The sequence below is a fragment of the Varroa destructor genome, unplaced genomic scaffold (genome assembly GCF_002443255.2).
Source record: "Varroa destructor unplaced genomic scaffold, Vdes_3.0 BEIS01000002.1, whole genome shotgun sequence".
Lineage (NCBI taxonomy): Eukaryota > Metazoa > Arthropoda > Arachnida > Mesostigmata > Varroidae > Varroa > Varroa destructor.
The window spans coordinates 24,628,315-24,645,558 of record NW_019211455.1 but is presented as its reverse complement, the minus strand read 5'-3'; positions in this window follow the sequence as shown (position 1 = coordinate 24,645,558).

The window sequence follows — 17,244 nt, the reverse complement described above, 5'->3', positions numbered from 1 at the left end:
AGTGGAACACATTGTGGGATCGCGCAAAGCTTGTGTGATATTATGTTGTATAAACTACGTAGGCATTTACCGCACCTAACATAATCAGATTGTTGGATCTGTGGGCATACGATAGGTCGCATGTCTACCGAGATTATGCATTAAAAAGTGCTGATTATTTAGGTAGAAAAGCTCAAGCTAATGAGATTTTTACGGTGGAACTAAATTCGCATGCCGACGAACAGCGTGAAGCCCTTTGCCTCTCAGGGTATACCCACATCTATTACAGAAGGAATTATATCTTTTCCTGAAGTACTCTCGAGATCCGTGAGCTGTGAAGTATTAAGAAAGAAAGAGGAAATCGTTTCTACGAAAGCAGGCGCTTTCAAGTAGTGTTACCCAACAATCTGCCTGGACAATTTTCCCTTGTGAATCGTGGTGTCCAAAAAATAGTTGGATCCCTTCTTTGAGCAATCGAGGAAGGCGTGTTCTGCGCGTCTTTCAATTTTCAAGTTCACGGGAGCAGGTACTTATTTGTATTATGGCTCTGCACCTCAATTATTAGGCTTTATTAAAGCCAGATGCAAATATTCCTAGCGAAAAGATGATGCACTGAAGGGCCAGCGCGGGGCCCACATTTATTCGAATGATTCTTCGATGTGCGGCCAATAAGCGTTTGCAGCACGGCTTAGCAGGGCAAACCAATGGCTTCAAAAGAATGAAGAATGAGTGTTTTCTCTTTTTATCCAATATCGACCCGAATATTCCAGATATATGCGTGGATTGCTCGCTTTGAAACTGTATACAAAACAATTCATGTGTACTCTATATATATATATAATAGTTGCTTGCACTAAATCAGGGCTAGCGGCCTGTAACGGATCCTTTTTTATGTGTACGACGTTAAGAACAACAATATTTCATGTTCTGTTATATTGTAGGTCGGAGTAAATACCCTGACTGTGTCAAAATTAACAACAAGGAATTATATATATAAACAGATGTGTGTGTGTATAGATATTTTTACAGCGTTCCAGAGCAATAGCTTTGTCATCATTCGAGAGAGGAGCAGAATCCACAATAATAAACACATACGTAGACAGCAGATCTATCTCAGACGATTGATATCCAAAATAAAACATTGGACATTGCGTTGGCGGATCACAAAGTATGCCCAATTATTTTTGCCGATCTGTAAGTGATTTGTGAATCACTAAGTCAGAGGCCAAGTCAGACAAAATACATACAAAGAAAACCTTCAACTGTTATAAGAGCGAAAACAATAGTCGACTGAGGTTGATCAAGGCCAAGGATTTCGGTCATTGAAAGTTCTGCGGCTATGCCGACTGTCATTTCTGCGTTCAACTGCGACCTCCTAAGACGAAGCAGATTCGGTTAGCGCGAATTTCATACTCTGCTACGAGAAAACGAGACGATGGTTTTTCCTCGTACCTGTATGATTTTCCACTGTTTACTTTGGCGCACGTTCCTTTTTGAACTGGGTCACCGTCGAATGAAGTTATCGTCAGTACGAAGTTATTTACATAAAGGACCTCTTTCCCTTAAAAGACAGTGATTGTTAAACGAATATAAGAAATGATTTCATGACGGAGCGTACACCGAAGCCGTATTTGATGGATGTTACTTGAACTACTGCTATACCCTGCTCGTCACGAACATCGCAGTTCAACATGTCGGTGTCACTAGCTAAATGTTCGACACGTACCTGTAGGTGGGGCGAGTTCACCTTACGTCCTTTGTTGAGGAGTGATTCAGGATAAGAGATGCGAGATTGTTCAGCACTGGTAAACAAAGGCTCCGTCTGCCTTCTGTTAAATACGTGTGAACATATTTCTCATTGAAAGTAATATACCAGCGTCATCGTTCCTCTTTACCGCGGAAGTTTAAATAATCAGTGAATACCGCCATTTATGAAAACTGATCCAAATAAATATTTACACTCATTATTGCCTTGGGTATGATTAAATATTAAATAATAGCTTTCATCCAGTGTAACATTATATCGTTCAATCGATGATACGTAACTGTGGCCAAGGCAAACGTATCTGTTGAGGTCGATTTTTGAGAAACGGTTGCGCCATAATTTTCACGCACGGTCATAACCGGTAGGGGTTTCACAGTGAAACATAAGTTTCCGCCGTGATTTAGGTTAATGGGCTTCATCGTATTTAGTACAGTCAGTACTTCTTTACCAGGAATAATTGTTCATCGGAAGCTCTCGAAATCATAGTTGGTAACCGTTCACAGTAAATTAATTGGCCGTCAAACTAAAATATTCATTAGAATTTTATCATTATTTTAATAGAGGCTGAGTCTTTCGTGCTTATTACTAATAATTTTACTATCTAATTTACAATAAACAGCCTTATTAGAATACATATTTTCGTTCTAGCTAAGAAAACAAGCGTTGCAATAGGTACTTTTCGTCCTTATAGCGCATTCCCAAATCGTATGATTTGTCCTGATCGTAATATGAAAGGCCGTACAACATTATGGAGGACATGGAAAAAAAAACAACCAAACCGTCTCTAGTTCGTCAAGTCTCATGTTGGATTACACCGATTTATATTTTATAAATTAAAAATATGACAATAAGTGGCAATGAACAAGTGTTAGTGAAAACCCCCTGCGGGTCCGACAGTAATTATTGAAGTTACATTAACGGTGCGTCTAGTAAATAGTAGACAATTATTAAGTTCGATGCTAGTGGTGCTAGATAGTCGAATAATTCGCTATAATGGACCATTAGAGAATGGGTAAATAAGGTGGAACATGATGCACAGCCTCCAGTCCTATAGTGTTTTATGATAATTATACGTCTCCAGCCAGATTACATAAGTATTTGGCGTAATTCTTCGAGAAGACCGTATACGCCTATTGTATAGAATATGCATAGGCTCGGACTTAGCCATGCATGTACATATTCTTATTAATCTTGAGAGGTAACATACGTATGTACATAGTAAGAATGGTCGGTATATATTAGTACCGTTGACCGGTCTATCGGAGTATTAATAACTGTAACTTCCATAAATATATTTTTGCTGCCGAGAACTACTTGAGATGTTTGTATTCGAACCTTATGTAGCGTTTTTGTTGTCTTTCGTGTAGACACACACACACACACACTCGTAGATTACAATGGGGTGTTGACATTGAGCGCGTGTTTATAGTTAACTTTTGCCTAAAATTTCCAAGGGTCGTACATGTGACACAAATTGGGTGTTTTGAATAGAGGCTATTTACGGTACGCAACACAAATCATTCGAATCCAATGACGGTTGGGATTGTGTTCGCTAATCCGTTAGTAGTAGAGTAGATGGGAGGTACCTATCAAATAAAGTAAACAAAAATCGATCTCGTAAATTGAATTTTCAACGATATATGATAGGATCCCTTAGGTACCTGTGAGCTAAATTGACCGATTACTTAAAAAATAGCGTAACACCGTAACTGGCCGCTGTTTAAGTGCCTATAATATGTCCTCTAGTTTCTAACAAGCAGCAAACATACATTACGTCGTTAGTCCCTAAAATACCGTTACATGCAATACATCTTTGATCGTTAAAAGATTACATTTTCAGCTCCGATCTCGTAATGATATGCGCTACGTCTCGCTCAGCTTCGCTAGTTAGTGATTATTACCGGCACAAAGGGAAGTTTACCGTGCATATTTAAACACTCAATGCTTTCTGTTTGTAACCTAAAAAAATTATATTTACCTTTATGTTCATACACCTTTGTATGCGCACCGCACTTTGCGTTTTCAGCGCTTCATCGATGTTCGGTCGACATTTACGTAACGAAACGCATCTGATGATACACCAGCAACGAGTACCGTTATCGTGAGATCTTTTTTTAACTGTTGGCGCGTAACCTTTTTATTCCTCACAGCTTTTCCCTAACGGTATCTTAGTCGGTAGGTTGGTGGGTGTTGGCTATGTCGATACTGCTAATGCCGGTGACGATAGCGGCGGCGCAGTTGTATTGTCATCATTGAAGTGGTTTAGGGAAGGGGCAGCTTAGTGAAGCGGGCAACGATGACAGTTTGGCATTGGCAGCGTCCTGGATTTCTGCCCTTCACTTTATTGGACCGAACAGCGGCTAGGACAGCTTCAATGAAGTATGCAGCTTGATGCGTCGTTCCGTTGGTGTGTCCACTCGTTCTTTCTTCGTTTCGGCCATGGTGGCTTATCTAGTCACCACTAACATGCTCATTATTAACATTACACATATGCACGTGCATATAACACGGTGCTAGCTAGCGGGATTAATAAGCCTTTTTTCAAGATTTTCATGTCTTCAAAAGACTTTGCGAAGATAAGCAAAGTGAAGGAGAACGAGAAAGCGAGCAGTGAACCCAGGATGGGCGGGGGGCAGTATAAAGGCAATGGTAGACAATTCAGCACGGCCAGGGGTCCCACTTCTTCTGCTTTCGTTGATGAAAACGCAGCGCTCAGCAGCATAGGTTTTCTATGGTACTGTGCAATGTCTGAGGGGAATGTTCTTGTGTACGTGATTTGCGGTTGTATTTATCACGAAGGTCACTAGATAGCGGCGTATCCGGCGGCTGGCTGTCGCGACAATGGTGGATCTGGGTCGCGGTATTGTCGGTCATAACTTAACGTCTCGACCCACATTTGCAGCGGGTCATCACCGCTAACTACAGCAGGGGCTACAACAACAACTACAACCGCCATAGCCTGAGGTCATTTCAGGGTTACCTATTGTGAATTCGACAGTACTAGTGCTTTGTATCGTTGTTACAAGACCTGTGTTATTGCCCTTTAACGAATAACTAATCGATAGAGAAGTGACATAAAATAAACGATAATAATAGTAAAGCTATTTCGTTTGGGGCGTTAACTGACATCATGCAATTCGAACTCCGAGCCACTAAATCGTTTCCCTCCCTGATTGGCCCAAAGCAACGCGGGGTGTCGTATGTGCTGTTCGATGTCCTGCTGTCGTATCGAAAAGTACAGCGGAACCGCAAACTGAAAGGAGCCTCTGGCGACTCTATTTAGGCAAGTTTATAAAACGATACATTCGGATACGACGGATTTCCGTACGCAATCGCGTATCCGAGTAACGTTCTTATGCTTGCTTATGTGAGTCTGTAACGGTGAGTTAAAGCCGTGACCAAATGTACGGCTCTATCCGTGTTGGATAACGGCCATTCAACAGCCTGTAATCATGGGCGTCGAGCCGATGCTGCCCTAAATGTTAAGTTCATGGCTTTGAAAGTCAATCAGATGCCACTTTATACAAGTTTATAGGCGTTATAGGTCTTGCAATGAACAACGTCGCCGTTTGTAGTAAGTAAACTATTAATACAATGTCTAGCTATGTATGCGCTAACACCATTAGGCCAACAGGGTCTGAGCAAAACTCTGGAAAAAATTAGCCTTTACCATTAGGCGTTACCAAATTTTCTATGTTTACGTATTTCTATGTTCCTCTATGATGGATACCACAAACATACCGGTAATACAAACAGGTACAGTTCGAGCTAGTTACCATTGCGACGGCAGCAACATATGGATATATGAGTTCCTTATGCACTTACGGCCATCTCTAGAGCACGTGGTGTTTTTCTTTTCTCTAAATTTTTTTTCCACATTCATAAACTACTGTTCAGCTTGTGGAATGGGAATAGAAAATAAAGCATTAGTAGAAAATGTGACGTTCGGAAAGCGCGCGTATGCAGACAGGGCTAAGATGTAGAGCACACTGAAGTTGAATTTAACGTATATATATATATATATATATATATATCTAAAAAAAAAACATCCCAGTTGTCACGAGTTAGGATAAAGTTGCGAGGCGAGGTCATAGTTGTACGGTGAGCAAACACAGACCCGAAAGTATTAGAAATTTTTTTGCGTATATAGCCAAATAGCTGAATTGCAAATTTAGTTTAAATTTCTAGGGTGGGTCCTTGCACGGCTATAATTCACTATTTCGATAAAGTTTAAGTCATTATCGGAAAATGGCCATACTTTTTAGTTAGGCTACGTACCTCCGGAAGTAAAAGCTGAAGCATCAAACTTACTTGAGCCTTGTCGAAATTGCAGTTTTTTAAATAACCTAACCTTGTATGTTTAGGGTTGAATATCCAAACAAGCAGAATATACTCGCATGCGTTTTTATGGGGTGTTTTGAGAAAAGGATCTTGGGTCGTGCTATGTTTCTTGTCACAACGATCCGAAGAAATAAATTATCCATAAAAAAGGATCTTATCAATTAAAAGTATTGCCGAGGTTGAAATCTTTGACCTTTTGTTGCTCGGTATTTTACCGCCACCGTCATTACGGTATGGGCTGTCTGTTGTAATACGATTGTGCGTATTTTCTGTATTAGCCTATGTACGTCATTAGCTTAATTCTGATTACCTTTCAGTTAAAATTTATATTATAATGTGTTTCGTTGCACCAAGGGAAGGGTATTTTTAATCATACATATTAAGTAATGGAAAAAAACCCAAATAAAGTAGAGATAATATATGAAGTAATATACATTATAGTTATATAGCATGAATACATATTTTTCTAATCAGTGTCGTCTGAAGCTATTACATTCGTTTTGTTAGTTTCGTTCTACCATTGTAAGTGTGCATCCTCATTTTCCTGTGTGCTCATCGACTATCTCAAGACTATAGACTACCCTTTCATTTACGTAGTCTATGCAGTTTGTTTAACTTTGCAAGAATTAACATTAGATTTTAATAAATGACAAAAATCTTCGTTGTTGGCTAACAACATCAAAACCGGGAGCTCTCTATGAGACGCTGATATACGGCAATCGGCAAGTATTCCTTTCGCGATCGTCCCGTCTCGTTTAGATTGGATTTTTGGCAGACTAGTATGCAGCCCCTCGATGATCACGCCCCCCATCTACTATTACAACAAATACAATTATTTCTTTTTTTTTTTCTCTTTTGTGCTTCGTTCTCTTCAGCCTTGCTTGCGTAAATAAGCAGTCACCATCTTGAATTATTTCCTCTCAAAGCAAGCCTACGGTACACTAAGCTGAGCTGATTTGGAATAAAAGCTTTCCTCCGGTTATTACTCGCGCTGATGCTAAACCACCACCGGTAGTCTGAAAAAGAGAAGAGCATCAGAGTATTAGAAATAGAGACACGGTGCCTGTGGACTGCAACTCCCCAAAGCTTATTGCCCTTTCACCCTTAAGCTACGTCCTGACAGTAAGCCGCCTCCGGCGGTACCGTTACTCGCTCGTGTCGTATTCTTGCTGCTAATAAACTTTCGCCGGACAGAACGTGGGTGCAAATGAGGAACTCTCGATTCAATTTGTGACATAAGTTTTCTGCAGTTTTCCGTACTCACGTACCCCTTGCGTACCTCGCCGTCTTTTCTTCGTAGTCCTTCGCAGCGATCCATACAAGCATCTTTTCACTGTGACGAAAGGCACGCTAACGCATTTATCTATCGAGGATGATCGAGCTAATCGGCTGCGGTGTTACGCAGCTTAGTGATCAACAGCGAACACTGACGCTGACGGTGATGCCTGAGAAAACAAGCTCAGGGCCTAAGACGAAAACGGTAGAAGATGGCGAAATTGGAAGTATTCGCAGTTGGTCGTCTCTCCTTTTCCTTGCCACCATCTCGTTGCGTCGAGTGTATTCTGAGAACGTTTATACGTACGAGATGCCCTATCGTGAACTCTCTTTTTCTAGTTTGTTATATATTTCATATTAACTTCTGCCATTACTACGTGAACAAAGTAAGTAGAAACGACTGTTAAAATTTGTGCCCACGGAGTCTAAAACCGATGTTATTTACGCTTATTGTGGGGAAAGTGAGGAAACCTCAATGGTTGCGTCATAGCCGATCTTGTCGTGTGTATATTGCATCGTCCAATCGGCTGTTATTGGGAAGTGACCGATGCACATGGACGTTTCGTTTTTTTTTTTGTTTCCGTGCTATTACAATTTGTAGTGTTATTGTTATTTCTTGCTCCCTGGCAAGTAACTTACCCTCTAATCAAGACTGAGATGACTGGAATATCGTCTAGCGGTCATTTGGACTTTTTAGTGAACAATGAGCTGGTCCTCGCGTTGCCTAAATGTAGGTATATAGTGACGATAGGACTGGATCCTAGTATGTGCTCGAAGTACGTGTTCCCCTTCTACCTATTCGGACGACCACTACGCATTTGAAATTGATTGTTATGACTGTTAGGTAAAAAAAAAAAAAAACCCGGATACACCACGAAGATGCCAGCTGATCTATGATGTTAGCCAGAATTAAGATTTCTTAGAAACGTACATTTGACAGTAGGCGTATTTACAGCAGAGCAGATGAACATGCAGTCATTCATTTGTTCAATGATCAAGATTCGCCTACCCGTAACTGGTTAAAAATTAGACTGAAATAAATATTTCGGAGTAATTTTGGACAAAAACTAGTTTAGATTTTAAGAATATATTGCATTTTTTCGTCTCCCTGCCGCAATCGAACAGCAATTGTAAAAAATCGTTTTTTGTTCGAGTGGTATTATTGTGTAGGAAAATAAAAGATGCGTCATTTGCTATTGGGAACATTACTACTATTTAATTGGATCGTATCTGCTAGCTTACATTCTTAATAGCGTACACGCGCATTGCGTATTGTATCCTTAGGAAGGCTGTACGTCTTCGCGGTAATTCGAACGCGGGGTCCATTCAAGCTACGATGCACCATTGGTGCTTCGAAAATGTTCGATCTTTCACACTTAACGTAGACCAGTGAAACGTCGTCGTGCGTAAGTAGGGACAAATGGTTCCGTTCGAAAACACGCTCCTCAAAAGTACAGCGTAGCTAACTAGATTTGATGTTTTAATTAACCAGAAATCAACCGCTATGGTCAAAGTGTAAATATTAGAACATATTTAATCGGTATATGGCAGCTCATCTTAACGTAAGTAGCTAAAATACGTAATGGAAGATTACTATGTTGACATTTCTAAAAGAAAAGATATTCTGGTCGACATCAAGCGAAGCAAACATAAGCCAACCCCGAAGACTCAGCGTCTTAACGCTGTCAAAGCGGACACGGGACGCTGTCTGGGTCATCCCTTTAAGAAACGGCTTGCCGGTGTACAGCGCACGAAGGAACCGCAGCGAAAAGCAAACTGAGCATTTGTCACTATTCGTGCAACCTTAATTAAATAAGCCCCTCTGCCTTAAAAATAGTTTGTAGCTCCATAACAAGTCTAATCCTGACCTATTGCACCACACGGAATGCCTTTAACAAACTTTTCCATCATGAATCAAGAGCTACAAAGCATTTATATTTATGGCTTAGATAACGCTATTAGCTAGCTGAAAAGGAGTAACTTGTCTATTCGATCAATTAGTATTTACGTGATCACTATAGATATTGTATAAATATCACTGCTGTTCCATACTAGCAGGTGGTAATCGACGACTCTATAATCTATGTGCAGAATTAGCAGGTGACCAAGCATGTTGGCGCACAAATGACCATTAACAGGAACGGCAATGAAGTTATCTGGCGGCACGTATTCTCCTAGCTAGAAAACTGAGTCGCACCACCATGAGTAAAATAGGTGCTCGGCAAATTTTATCTCAGTAAAGAAACCCAAAGCAACAGCGATGAAGTACTATATTTAATACTCTCCTGCGCTTTCATTACGGTTACAACGAATGGCTCCGTTCCCGTTCTTTTCCGTGACCTGTTCCGTTAGTTCGGTCTTTGTTTCTCCCTGCGCTTCGACGCTAGGTCGTTTGCACCCTACAGACTTTCCAAATATTATTAAAGTGTCATTAGCGAATGAACAGAGCGGGCGATACGCTCGATCTGTAAAGGCACAGTTTCGCTTTCGGCTGCCGCTGCCGCCGCCGCCGCCGCCGCGGCCCCTTTCGGCACTGCTTTCGACAGCTTCGATTATAAATGATTCAGGGAGAAGCAAAACGGTTGTTCTTTTGGGACTTGTTGGCAGCACTAACGACGTCGACCAAAACGCGACGAGCGTACGACTGCCAGCAACGACGGCGACGGCGGAGAAGCCAACCGAACGCTCAGAATTCGTGCGTTTTCGTCGTTTCGTCCGTCCATCGTTTGCTCGGACAGAGCACGCCAGCGACAGCAGCTGCGGCGGCGGCGAAAATATTTTAGAAACGACTTTGCATTCACTCTTTTCCGTGTTTCTATCCGGTTCTTAGCGGAACACTTCTCCGCTTCTTTTTCAATGTACCGGTTGCAATATAGCTTCAGCGGCCTCCGCCGGTATTCGCATTTTCGATACACTCCTCTCCCTGTTTCGGTTCATGCCTCTCGTGTCCCATGGAGACTGCTGGCAGCGCTGGCATTATCCAGAATTGGGGCCATTGGGGGAATTTCCGCTCGAGCGTTTTAATATTAGTAGTCGCAGTAATAATGACGATTCGGAAAAAAGAGGGTAAGATAGAGTGTGAAATAAGGATGGCACAGAGGGACGAAGGTCGGTTGAAGCAAAACCCTAAGGAGCTCGCCCAGCCGACGATAGGAGGACGACCGAAAAAGAAGCACGCGCCGAGCGGACCTATTACACTGTTTCGAAGTGTGTTGCTTATTAAATTCCACCATATTGATTATGACGATTGCAGTGTTGGTACGCTGTTGGCCAATTTATCGTGGAAAACGAATATAAGTCGAACGGTCCAGTGGTTGATAGTAGAGTAGTAATGGCAGTGTACAAGTGATTGCTGATCTCTTATCAGACCGATTGAATACGCTTGATAGAGATTACGGTAAGTTGTCAGAGGTATGGGCGTCATCCTATGAAGTTTCACTATGGGCACAAAGAATAATTTTGCCCTTTGAATTATAGTCTCGGCCTGTACAGCCCGCGCTGCAATTCTCCTCTAACTATTACTAGGATTACTGAATAGCTGCTACGTAACGACTGATTAGTAGATGTAATAAAGAAAAATGGCAAGCTCATATGGCTCAACTAGTTTCTTGCTATTCTCTATTATCATTAAAAAATCGGCCACGATAGGCCAAAATAATAATAATAATCAACATTTAATCTAATAATTCAAATTAGTTCGTTCTTTTAAATATCGATTATTTTTCGTCTAATCGCAATGTTGGATTGATAGGACATCTCTTTATTCTGGTTGATAGCGTGTTAGTGTTTTCATACGCATCCATTCGGTTCTCATGAGTAGTCCGTGAAACTGATCCTACATGAACGAGACGATACGCCACACTATACGGCAACTGTAACTACTACCCCACTCAAACACTATAGTATAGCTCTTTTGCAGCGAAATTAATATATCTGCAATTGTGGACGAGGCCGTTTTTGTATACAGGCAACACTGATCGAATCTGTCGACACTACAACCAATGGTGTAGTATCTTTTCTACCTCCCCTAACTATGCCGAGTCCTACCATTTCACTCTTTGCGTGTTCCGTTGCCTTCCGTCGAGTGATTCCTGAAATACTCGAATTGACAGACAGATTTCCAGTTTCTCACACACATATGACCACGTGGACACAATCAGGGAATGAAATAGCTTTGAGTTCAAAGCTATCGCTTTAGAACTAATCTTGCCGGCTTTCTTGCTGCGCCCACTGCTATTAACAAACGTCATCTTCAAAGAGGAGCGAGCGGCAACGAACCTGTGTCGGACGGCCAGTGATAACGACGGGACAAGTGCTGTCCTCTTTTGCATCGGGAACTTACACTGTGGAGTAATTTCCAGCTCTACGACTATGTCGACGTGATCCACCATACTTCGATGGACTTCTCCTGCTCCTAAGGTCCTAACCTTGGACCTTTTTCCCCCACTACCTTGGCATTCTCAGCACCGCGGCCCATTCGTTTTCCTCAACTCGTCGTCGTGCACGAACAGTGGTAAGTGACAACAGGGACAAACACGATAAAACAAGCGATAGCAAATTATACTGGAAAATTTCAGAAAAAAATTAACTGAATCTGAGAAAACGGACAGGCAGGGTGGGATAGCCTGAGTACACGAGTGATTAAAAGCGTTTGCTTCTATCTCCTAACGAAAGTTAGCCAAATGCTAGACTGTGAACTAATCATATCTGAAATGATGCCTATATAATGGATGATGAATCCGTATAGGCCAAAAGCTATTTGACGCTATCGTTAAAAACTACCCCGAAAACTCTTCTATTATATAATCTAAATGGGCCTTTATAATAAACCATCTACGAGAAAAGATTAATCGGAGTCATTTATGTTGTTGATCCATTTAACTTCACCTTGTAGGGCTATGTGGGCCTGGGATGAGGCTACGTATGGCATTAATGATATCGTGCAAAGAAATCGATCGTTCAACAACGCGAAAAGGCCATGGTTTTTATTTGAAAAAATCATGCCTTTCAGTAATTTACTGCCAAGTTAGGTAGGTCCAAAATGTTCTGTTTATCATAGGGTTACGTGCAGTTCTGCTGTGCAATGTGGAGCCGTGTTTCAAATGGCTGGACATCCACATGCTGCGTGCTATTAGAGAAACACTAAGAAGGAACATTTCTAATGTGCCTTTCAAAGTCAAATGCCAGTATCCGAAACGAACTTGACGGCACGGAAGCCTGTATGACCTTGCATACTATGAAAACTATTGCAGTTATGCATAACGTTCGTATGGATAATTAGCCATGATAAATTCCTACCCATAATCGTAATTATATGCAATGTAAAGTATACGTTAACAGCATTGTTTTGTCCGAGCGGTGCGTGGTGCCAATGAATTTTTGGAAAAAAAAAACAACGATCAAAACGGTTAGATTTGGCAATTGTTGAAGGTACGCATGTTTTTAAGCTGAGCAATTTGCGTTGTTGGCTCTTTTACAGTGACAGCTATAGCAATATTAGGCCGCGTTTGACGAAGGCAATCTTAATCTGCGTACAAGGGGCACTTAGCGGAAGGTAGAACGAAAAGGGGGCGTCTACATATAATTCTACGATTCTGTTGTCACAGTGTGAATTTGCATTGATGCCTACTGCAAGCAATATACCGAAAAACATTAAACTCTTTAATGCGGAAGAATTGAGAAGGCTGCACGAACAGAAATCAATTTATATATTGGTTCTTGCAGAACTGGGGTGTCAAAACGTGCTTCGTTCCATATTTTATTGAGGCAAACACTTTTTTATTTTAGTTAGGGCAGTTTATTTATAGCTAATGCAGAGCATCTAAAGCAGAAATGGCTTGCGAATCAGAAAATAGTTTCAAATACCTTGTGTGTCTAGGGCAAACTATAAGGTTCCTATTTTTCTTATTTGCCACTCAATTATTACCGACCGTAGACATTTTCATAGATGCTTCATAAATATGAACTAGTGACGAATGTGGTTCGTGACACCCACCGCTGACCATATAGGGGATACGTAGTCGTGTATGAAACGAGGTGATTTTGACCAAAAGTCAGATGCATTAAGTTTGGTGTCCTGAATTTTGTTGAATCATTTGCTGAATCAGGAAAAGTGAGTGTAGAATCGACGTGTAGAAGACTGAAAGACTGGTATATTAAGAGTGACTGAATAAAGATTGAACAGATGATGTTTCTTGTAATGAAACTAGGTTTAATTGTACCCTTCGTTAATCCAATAGCGATTCTGAATCTCGTCAGGAGCGTGTAAACCGCCAGATGGAACAATCGTCAATAACTAAGAACAATGGCCGATCTATGACAGCACAGTCCTCTGTAATGTATATACAGAAGTGTTCGCTAGCCGTACTGAGAAATGTGGTTAAACGGACCCAATTACGGTATCACGACAAAATCTATAAACTTTTTATAAACAGCATAAATGCAATGCTTCTTTTATTTCATTAATGGCCTGTATTGTACCTTAGCGTTGACGCAACTAAAAAAAAAAAGGTTTTTTCTTTCAATTATATTTGCATTTTTTTTCTAGACCTTTGATTGTTATAGAACAAAGCTGCTTAAGAAAAGCCGATACGAGCTCGTATATATTTTTATTAGTTGACCAAATTGGCTGCTTATTTTTGCATAGGAAAACTGTCCTACAATAGGCTTAAACTTTCTGCTTTGACTGGCCTGCCAGCTAGTCGTCTGAAGGATTGACATGAGCCGGTTATATAGATACGTCTCATATTATGGAGATCTCGATTGTTGCTCTACTTACGACGATATGCTTTTAGGGGTATTATTGCTTTATAGCGTCTCTCGCAGCATCGATTCGCTTCGGGACTTTGACAATAACTACTTATTTGTACTCTTTACGATAGCGAAACTCGGCGCGGATTAGCAAATTTACACGAGCAACAAAAAAGGAACTGGCGTTGGGCCCAGCAATGAAAACGGCCATTATTCAAGTTATGTAGTTATTCAAGTTAGTAGGTGAGCGAACAACTACATCTCGACCTTTCACCACGATTGCCTGCTAGTGTACGGCGGCGCCGATGGAAGCCCACTATCAAACGAGCTGAGCTCAACGCACACAGTGGACGATACTGTGACTATCAATCCAGCTTCCCAATCCAATCAAAGACGAAATACACAAAGAAAGAGAGTAAGAAAAGGCCGATGAAACGAACGAGAACTTAGTTCGATCTCAAATTTACTATATCTACCAGATGCATCTTATTTGGATAAAATCAGAGCCGCCGAACAGTAATTCAATGTTCATTTTTCCTGGCTTTGGTTCGTCCCGTTTCTCTTTCCGTCTGCGTTCAATGGCGATCTCTTCGTACTTATCATCGCTCCCCGCCAACTAAATTCATACCCGAATGATCTTCTTGTTTATTGCTCATAAGAGTAGTGCGTACGTATATATGTATCTGGCCATTTGATGCTTTTCATTGACTCTTTTCGTTACTGGTCTCTTATTTCTAAGACTTTTCGTTTCGTGGTCATAACCATTCGCTCTTCTTTTGTTATCCTTATCCCAGTTGGTGGGCTTTTTCTATGCCTTTTCCGTTGCGCGGCCGTCAGCCGGCATTGGGCAAATACGTTGTTTTCGCTGGCCCCCGATGCCATCACCGTCACCGTTTTTGCCACCGCCAAATAAAGAAACATAATTTTTTCTTACACTTACTTCGTGGTGTAGTTTTTTTCTGCGGTCTAATTGAGCTAGGCGGACGTTCAGATAGAAGACTGGCCTGCGGAGTGGCCAATAAGCAATATTTCATTTTAACAAGCTCACACACATACTCATGCACGACGCGCACGAGAAATGACGAGAAACGAAGGTGGCCCGTGCGGCAAGCCGACTCTCTGACGTGAAATCAATAAACATCACGTTTCGTTGTTAGAGCTGTTTGGCCGACTACGCTACCGCTGGTTAGCCCTTCAAAGAAACAGAAGAACCTAGCGGCAAGGGACAAGAAGGAAGCAACAATAATAGTAAACCTGTTTTTATCTTACTAGATGGGAAACTAATTTCGCCATGGATGGGTAAGGCTAAAGAGCTTCAATAGATAAGGCGAATAGGATCATTTTGTAGGAATACCCTGCGCATATTATTATATAGATTTGGCAGCGAAATGGTATTTTACTTACGCACTGAAGTTCGCAGAAACTCGTTATATCGACTTAATAACATAGTGTTAATACGCATTGATTTTTTCTATAGATATCTTACACGTAATATATTTCTATACTGCCGGTCCAAGTTGTACAAACACCCAGATTTTTTTTGAAATCCCGTACGACTGGTTAAATTTTGCTAGAGAATCCACAGGATCTTGACTTAGCCATATCCGTGGAATACGTACCCCGGCTTTAGGGTTACAGGCGTTTTGGTAGCACCGTATGCTGCATAAATATAAGACGCAAATAATACACCCATTTGTATTTATCACGTTATATTCTAATTATCACCGAATTAGCGCGTTTTAACAACTGATCTTAACCACCAACCGTTTCAAAAATGTTGCCATTTTCCAACACATAAATATAGATCTCATCATTATAATTATACTCCGTTCCGTAATTCTTCTTCAATAATCTATATAATGAAGCCTTTTTTTTTTTTTAACTAAAACAATAATAGCTTCGGGGAAACACTTAATTATATTATTATACGGCTGTCGGTTGTCCATTGTAGGTCATCGCAGGCATTATCCACAATTCTATAAATTTCGATACGTACCCGTTTACGTAAAAGGACGACCCGCCAGTTGCCTCTTTTGTTCATCTCAGCGACGACACCGTTCACTTCGTACAGGATTTAATGCATTCAGAACGCTGTGTTTGCCTTGAAATGACTATTCTGACATGTCCTGCTATCAATAGAATGAAAACCAATCTCTACTCTTTTGATAGCTGTGGAAATGTTCGATTTTTATAAAAATAGAGTTTATTTATATACATCATTATTATCGATAACATGAATGGCAATGGTTCAAAAAACTACTTATTAGTATCGTTTTGCATGCATAACTCAAAAGACGTCTTTTAGTCTATTTGACTATGTGTGATTCAGTCTGATCCGGGCTGATTCAAGAGTCGACAACTGAGTTGGTCAAGGTAAAGACAGTAAAGATGTCATCATGGGCATTATCTCTTAGCAACGAAGTGTCAGACTACCGACACAGACTCGATTGACCCTTTCGACGGTCAAAGACACACAACCTATAAACGTTTGCAGTCGGCGTCCCTCCAAAATTGTTGTTTCGTCGAAAAGTCCCGATGTTCATCGCCGGAAGTTCTAGATTAACGAGGAACGAAGTTTGACAACTCGGTCTACTATGGCGCCAACTGCTAGACATTTCAAAAAAAGCTTCTACGTATTCTTTTCATTTGCCACTCTGTGGCGAAGTGTAATCCTTGTGTTAAAACACTACAATGGACACTTCAGCTCCTGCGCGACGTGTCGCACAGAAAGCTACGTTAACAAAGAATTTAAATCGAGTGACTCACTGATTCATGGTGTAGACTCCATTCACCTGAAAAAAAAAATAATAAATGAAAACAGCCACTAGCTGCCGGCGTCCAAGCGGATACTTCAGACGATTTAGTTAACAGATGGTATATTCAGTGGACGGGCGATCAGGCAGTAGAAGCTGAAAGGTACTCGCAGATTATAAAAATAGAATATCTACTGCTACATATATATATTCCGACAGATCCCTATTTTGTTTTCTTTTTTTGCGTCTTATCACTTCGAAATTATTTCGGGTTTAATAATCAAATAAGCATCAGTAATCATCATATTTATGAAGAAATTTAATTTTGTTTTGAATAAAACGCAGTTGAGCGCCAGTGCAAAAGTTATTTCTGAATTTACG